The sequence below is a fragment of the Rhipicephalus microplus genome, chromosome 7 (assembly GCF_043290135.1).
Source record: "Rhipicephalus microplus isolate Deutch F79 chromosome 7, USDA_Rmic, whole genome shotgun sequence".
Taxonomy (NCBI): Eukaryota; Metazoa; Arthropoda; class Arachnida; order Ixodida; family Ixodidae; genus Rhipicephalus; species Rhipicephalus microplus.
Window position 1 is genome coordinate 80,277,378 of NC_134706.1, and position 8,014 is coordinate 80,285,391.

Genomic DNA, 8,014 nt, shown 5'->3' on the forward strand with positions numbered 1-8,014 from the left:
TGATTGTGTCGCCTTGCTACCGCAGCTGAAGCACTTTAGTGACGGGGAGAACGCGTGTTGAAGTATTCGAGCCTCACTGGTTTATTTTTGTCGATTTCAGACAAGACCACTTTCTCACCCACCTTATGAGTGAATACAAGGCCGATTTGTGAAGGAAAAAAACGTTGCGCCTTTTGCTCACCTAATTTTTCTAAGTACTAATGATAGTGCATGTGAACAGGCCAGAACTCACAAGGCTGGCCCTATTAAAAGTATCAATATATTGAAAAGAAACATGATTTTGCTGTCTGTTTCTAAGCAGATTATGTACGCTGTGTTGGTGCCGTTTTTACGTCTACAAGATGTGTACCACACATATCGGTTACATCTCAATTCGAGCAAAATAAACAGCAACTTAACAAATTCTGTCGTGCAATGTTCAGCTAAAGGTATTGAGGCTGCTGGAACCCTAGTTCATTTTTGTATAAAAACAGTGCTTTCGAAGTCACAGTTTGGTGCAGTCGCAGCGCAGCTCGTCGCTTGGCCCGCGTGCAAAAACAAATCTAATCCTATATTTGAAGCAATTTAGCTTGACGCCACTAACTGAGATGTCTTGATACTTTTCATAGTAATTCTGTTCTTTACCTTTACATAAGTGATGCATTAAAAAGGCCCACTGCATTCCCCGCAATGGTCGGTGTTCCGTTATACCGGAAGCGCTTGCAAGAGATGGGACCGAGGGACAGGCACAAGCGGCCATGCGAGTAAAGAACATGAACTTCATAAGTTAACTTCAAACGGTAAATGCATATAAATACTCCTAATTCACTTAAGACTAACGTGTACACAACTATTCATTGGACACCAAAACAAAAACTAACACAACTAACAGTTAGGTAAACTCTAGACGTTAGACAGTGTATAGCTGTCATGCTTCTCTGTTGCTACTGTCGCTGGTTCGCGTGCTCATAGAAGTTCTTACCGAACGTGATAACAGCTTGGGAGAACGAGGAAATGTCACTTCATCGAAGACCTTGAAACAGCCCTACTGTCACCGTCTCTCAGCGTCGTCCTGATGATACTCTGGTTTCTGTTTTTTGTGACCCTATCGTCGTGAGATTTAGCAGGTTAGGTCTATAGCCACGTCTTCTCCCCTTGCTCCGTACCGCCCGGCCAAACCATTGACGTTGTGCTCAGAGGACTGTCATGCGGGTGGTAGCCATCCTGTTAAGAAGGTGAAGAGCAGCTGACGCCCTACGAAGCAGGAGCACCGGAAATCATGACGAGGTTCCGCTGGTCCGGCGAGATATATATACAGAGAGAGAGAGAGAGAGAGGAAAGGCAGGGAGGTTAAGCAAGCATGCCTTGATTGGCTACACAGTGAAAAATTTTACACCCAAAAAGGTGTAAAAAGGGTGCTTTTACGGTAAAGCATTCTTCGCAACAACCTTTAACACCCAATAATGGTCGATTGAAAAAAATGCACCCCTTTGTTTGGGTGCTTCCTCGATAGCACCCTAAAATAGGCTCTAAGGGTGCTTTTGTGCTTGAGAAGGGTGTAAGTGACGATTCATCAGATAGAATATGCAGCAAAAGAAAAACACATAATTATAAAATTTGGAATTTTACGTCTCAAAAACCTTGATATGATTATGAGGGTCGTCTTAGTGGAAAACTCCAGACATTTTGATCATTTGGTGTTCTTTAATGAGCGCTGATATCGCACAGTGCACAGGCTTCTACCTTTTCGCCTCCGTCTTAATTCGACTGCCACGGCCGGCATCGAACTCGCGACCTTCGATATGCGGCCGAGCAGCGTAGCTACTGCACGAATATGTGGACCTTACATTAAAGGACGAACTAATTGACTTAGAATGCGTGAAGGTGCTCGCCGAATAGAGCAGAATGCCAGCAGAAGCAAATCGCCTTTCATCTATAATGGCGAATAACTGCAATCCATATTACGAAAGATTTCCTTAGCATTGGTTATAAGCTACATGTTTGCTATGGATTATATACACGAATATAATGTTTGCCAGAGTATGAGTGTGTGTGCGTGAGCCTGCGCATGTGTTCGTGTGTAGGCGCATTTGTGTGTACACGCGTGCATGTGTGCATGCGCGTGTATGTGCGAGTCCGTGCTTGTGTTAAGCGTTCCTGTGCACATGTGTACGCCCATGCATGCGTGCGTTTACGGTCGCGTGTGTGTGTGGCCGTATGTGTGTATACGTGTATGTGTGTGCGCCTGTGAATAAGTATGCGTGTGTATCAACCCGTGCGCCCTCAAATATCATGTATGTGTGTGTGTCCGGGGAGGGGGCACTGCTTCTTAGTGTTTAAGGTCCCACACCTATTCAGACTGGGATTCTATATGGGTGGTGGCTTAATGAATGGCGGTGGTCAACTTACTGTACACGGACTATTCAGTACATGGAAAACAGCGGCACATTCTCGTACCTCATCATTGCTTACGAACTTCCTGTGGTAGCTGATTAGGTATGCTGAGGCGCTTCTGCGCTCGAAAACGTGGGTTATGATCAATTCACACGTAAAGCTGTCACTGCACTTATGCACAACCATCGTTTATAATAACAACATTTAACAAGAACGTGCCCTGCCTTTGCTACAGGTGCTTAGCTAGCTCATTAGGCAACCATATGGAATTATGTGCTGATCATGTGGTCAGCAAGAAGTTTGTTATAACAACCTCGGCACATTTCGTGGTGTATGACAAGCCTTCTAAGCATCCGCGACTGTGGATTAATTTGTTCCAGCTTCGACTGCACATTCAGTGTTTGCGGCACCATATGCGGAATTGCCAGACACGGACAATGCGAAAAGAAATTCCTCTGAAAAAGGGTGTAGCGATTCTCTCCCGCTAATGCCACCAAGGATGAAATAATTATTGTTTCTGGCCATTCCAGGGTGCACATTGTTTTCCGCAAGTTTTTCTTCACTATTTTCGCCCACTGCAGTCGCATTACGTGAAAATACTGAAAGAACCCGAGGCTGGGAAATAACCTGCGCCACTGTGCGGCTGGGTGGAAGGAGTGTTACCATTTACAAGGAGCCATTCTCGAAGCGCAATTGGATTGCCTTCCGTGTCGAACCGCCGCCCGCCGTATCCGCCATAGCGTTTCCTTTCGGCGCCCTCTTGGCGGGTTCCCCCCCCCCCCCGCTTACCCAAGCCAGCGTTGCCCCCACAACGTCGGTGTAGATAAACGAATAGTTGCGTCACCGAACACCTGCATCGACAGCTGCGGCGCCGCCACCAGTGCCTCCTCCTTCTCTCTCTTAACGTTGCTCTCTCTGTCTCATCCGTCTTTCAAATGCGTTGCGTTGGTCTGGGGTCGCAAATGCGTTGCGTTGGTCTTGGTCGCTGTGTGAGTTCTAGCGAACAGGCACATCTTCGATGGTGGTCACGCATGACACCATGTTTGAAGTGCCGCTAGGATTAAGGAATATTCATGGAGCGGCAGACACGGACAACGTGGGCCTGTTAACGGTGAGTGTACTGTTTTCGTAGGTAGCAATCATACAGCGCTAGCTGGGTGCCTGCAGCAGCTCTGCCGAAGTAGGCTGCCAGCCATTTACAACAGCATGCATTCGCGGGCCTGTTGTAGATGCACCATTAAACGTGTCACCGAGTTCACACTGCTATGCGCGATGTTGTGTAAGTGTCTGCATTACTCGTACAGTGAGTGATGTGATCACTTAACAAGGGCGCGATTAGTTGCTGATCGCACATTGTCACTACACTGCTCAAATTGTTTATATTGTTTCAAGATGCGCTTTAGGCTACATCGTAATAACGTTTCTATTATTATTCAAATGTGCGACGTGCTTCTGTATGTGTAAGCGTAAAAAAGAAAGAAAAAGAAAAATTTATGTACAGAGGCGCACTGTACGAAATGGCTTTTTTTTTTGCTTACGGACGGTATAGTTGGAGGTACTGATATGCCGCGATGCTCCCAGCACGTGCGCCGCGGTCTTTTAAAGCTATTTAGGACAAGTGTCACCAGAAACAGGGAAAGATCTAGTGTGGCCATCGCCGTGCGTTGTATTCCCTCGTTTGTGTTTGCTGTTTTCGTCCTTTGCTTTCATCTGCGATAACGTTCGGCGCTATAACACAATCGAGAGAGTATACGTGACTGTGGGAGCTATGTGCGGTAGCTCTAGCATAAGCCATAGCTGCTGCAACGTAGATGGCGTACGCGCGCGTTGGTGTCGTTCGAGCACTCGTGCTTGCTTGATTGTGTTTAACTGAGTATTTAGGCACGGGTTGCATTTGTAAATCCCGTGGTCAATAATCGCTAATAGCGTGCCCCTGATTGCCATTAGAGGATTGGCTTGGTTGTGAAAATATGCCAGACGCTTTTTTTGAAAGCAAGCTTTGATGAAATTTTTCAAAAAAGAAATACTTTCATGCGAGCTAGGCAGTGCCCATTGGAGGCCCATAACTCTTTAAAACTACACGAGCTATCACATCTTTATTAAATTACAATGAATAAAAATGATTGAATTATAGATGACAAATTTCTGTGCTAGATTAGGTGCCCAAAATACACGTTCGCAGCCCACGTCTTGAAAGTAGGCCAATAGGAAGCACAGCGTCCAATTTGGATTAGATGCCATGGAAGAAGATTTTTGTGAGGTAGAAAGATCGAGAAAATTGCTCGTTTTTGATGCCCATATAGATGCAGTCAGAATTGCACTGATTGCTGAATTATCACAATTCCTTAAATTGTTAGAGGCGTGATTAAAGTCAGTAAATCTTTTACTTTTTTTGCAGACATCTTCGCTAGTGCCACGCCCAAGATCATTTGTTCTCATGTAAAAGAGAAAGCAGAGATGCCTTCTCTATTTGTACATGAAGAGGTATGTTTCTTGAGCGTTTCGAATAATGCTACATGTTCTGAATGTTGTACTTTAAGAATTGTTTTTCCCACTGGCTCATTACCCTATAAGAAATTTGTTTCTTAGGTGAGTTCAGGCTTTCGTAAGTGCCATTTTTGAGCTGTAGTCTTACACTTCACCTCAATTTGGGAATTTGCTGTATGCTGGAAAACTATCTTAACTTTATCATACGAATTTATTAGAATGTATGGGTTGTATGCTTGATTGATTGATTGATATGTGGGGTTTAACGTCCCAAAACCACTATATAATTATGAGAGACGCCGTAGTGGAGGGCTTTGGAAATTTAGACCACCTGGGGTTATTTAACGTGCACCCAAATCTGAGCACACGGGCCTACAACATTTCCGCCTCCATCGGAAATGCAACCGCCGCAGCCGGGATTAGAACCCGCGCCCTGCGGGTCAGCAGCCGAGTACCCTAGCCACTAGACCACCGCGGCGGGGCGGTTGTATGCTTCGAGTTCAGGGTAATTTCAATTACAGGCCATTTGAAAGGATATACACCACACATTCTTCATATATGGTGCTGCCGAAACAGCACGAACATCATTTTATGAGAAATCATATTTGCTCTTAATACAGGACGAGAGAGTGCCGCTGACGCCCTGCGTAGTCTACCTCAACCACAGCCTAGAGCAAGCCTAGTTCCTGAACCTCCACGTAGATGACCGAAAAATCTTCCTTGTCAGTAATGACGAAGAAGAAGTGACAGCACTGATGAGTTGATTTTTTTTATTTTCAACATTGTCTATGGCCGCGAGGCCGTTAACAATAACCACCGTGATAGAGCCGCTTTTTCTCGGCGTGAGTTTGGAGTTTATCAGAGAAGTAGTTCAGGCAGTACGACGCTGACAATTTAAGTGTCACAATGCCTGAACAACTTTTTCTAGTATAGTCATGGTAGATGAATAAATATTGTTATTTGTGTAAGTTATTTTGCTTAAATATAGCTAGACCATTCCATGCCAAACATCCCAGCCACTTTGGTGACCATGTGAAATGTATTTGAAAAGAAAATGCTGACTTACTGCGTTAAAAACAGTGAACTGCTTGAAAATTTCAGCGAGAAAAAAGTTTTGTTTATGTGGCTGGCTTCTAAACTTCCTGGCATAATGCCGTCTGAGTGCTGTTTGTGGGAAATTCAATTTTAAAACTACCGCTTATTTTTTCTAAAGCAAACTGATTGATTTGTAGGGTTTAACGTCCCAAAACCACCATAAGATTATGAGAGACGCCCTAAGCAAATTCCGTCTACATGTTAAGTAAATGTGCTTATGTTCTTTTGCAACATTAGCTTCCAAGAATCAACCCAAAATGTGTTATGTTTGCATTTTTATTGCAATATTCCACTTTGTATGAATATCTGTGCAGTGAATACTCACTCCACAGAAAACATATTATGAGGAAAAAATATCTTTAGACCTCTCAACTGCTGAAATATACGAGAAAACATCACGAATGTCAAAAAATCGTGATTTTTGTCCGTATTGAGATGCAATTTGCTCCATGTTGTGATACAATGAAAACTCATCATTATACCTGAATTGTAAGAAAATAAAATTATTTTTATAATAAAAATATTATCACAAGAAGGACAGGAAAGAGTGCTGTCAACTGAATTTTATTGAAGGGGCTATGAGCGTTTTTATACTGAGCACAAGAACAGAGCTCATCTGCAACAACACGTGTGTGACCGTGACAAAATACTTTTAATCGTGAAAAGACTCTCTTTCGAAAAAGATTCGTGAAAGTGTACTGATGCGTTGATCCTTGGCCTTCCTGATAAAGAGCTCTAAAATCTCCCATTTTTTCTGCTTGCTTTTTTTTCAAAAACCGTGTTTTATGAAACCTAGTACTGCACTTACATTCTTTACGGTGTCTGGCAATGAGACTACTATAGCCCTTCTTAACATTTAAAGCATGCTGTCTTGCTCGATCATTGAAGCATTGTCCAGTTTGTCCTATGTTTATTTTTTCACATGTTAGCGGTATCTCATACAGATTAGATTGGCATTCAGTAAACCTATTCTAGTGACGAATGGTGCAAGATTGACTATTCCTGTTGCTGTAAGTACATGCACTTTTGAAAGCTTGCAAGGGGTAAAAGACAACAATATCATATCTGCTGGCTCTTTTCCTTAAATTGTGAGACACCTTATGTACGTAGTACCGTGTAACATGCAAAGGTCATTGGTCATTCTGTTTTTCTTTTGGTCCTGTTTCCTTTAACTTTACTTTCTGCAGGAGGGTTTCGCAAACGAGTGTGATGAGGCTGTTGGGGTATTGGCTGGTGCAATCAGCCCAGGAGTGCTAACAATGTTCTGGCTTTTGATAGTGGGCATTCAAAACTAGTAAAAAGAAGAATTGACACCACATGTTTCAGGCCATCCTTCAGAAGTAATGTTAGCACAAGGGTGAGGTCAGGCTTAGAAACCAGATTAAAACACTAAAAGATGCTGGATATCTCAACAGAATCATCACACCCGTTTGTGAAACCCTCCTGCAGAAAGTAAAGTTAAAGATTGATTTGATTGATTTGTGGGGTTTAACGTCCAAAAACCACCATATGATTATGAGAGACGCCGTAGTGGAGGGCTCCGGAAATTTAGGCCACCTGGGGTTCTTTAACGTGCACACAAATCTGAGTACACAGGCCTACAGCATTTCCGCCTCCATCGGAAATGCAGCCGCCACAGCCGGGATTCGATCCCGCGACCTGCGGGTCAACAGCCGAGTACCTTAACCACCAGACCACCGTGGTGGGGCAAAAGTAAAGTTAAAGAAGACAGGACCAACAAAAAACAGAATGACCAAAACCTTTGCATGTTATACCACATAACGTGTCTCACAATTTAAAAAAAAGAGCCCGCAGATATATTAATAATGCGTTGTTTTCCACTCCATGCAAGCTTTTAAAAGTGTGTGTACTAAACAGCAACAGGAATAGTCAGTCTTTCACCATTCGTCATGAGAATAGGTTTACCTAATGCCAATTTAAAGTTTCTAGACGCATTTTTTATCAGGAAGACCAATGATCAGTGCATCACTGCACATTCACTTATAATTTCCAAGTGGGAGTATTCTTTTCTCAGTTAAGATTATTTTGTAGTGGTCAC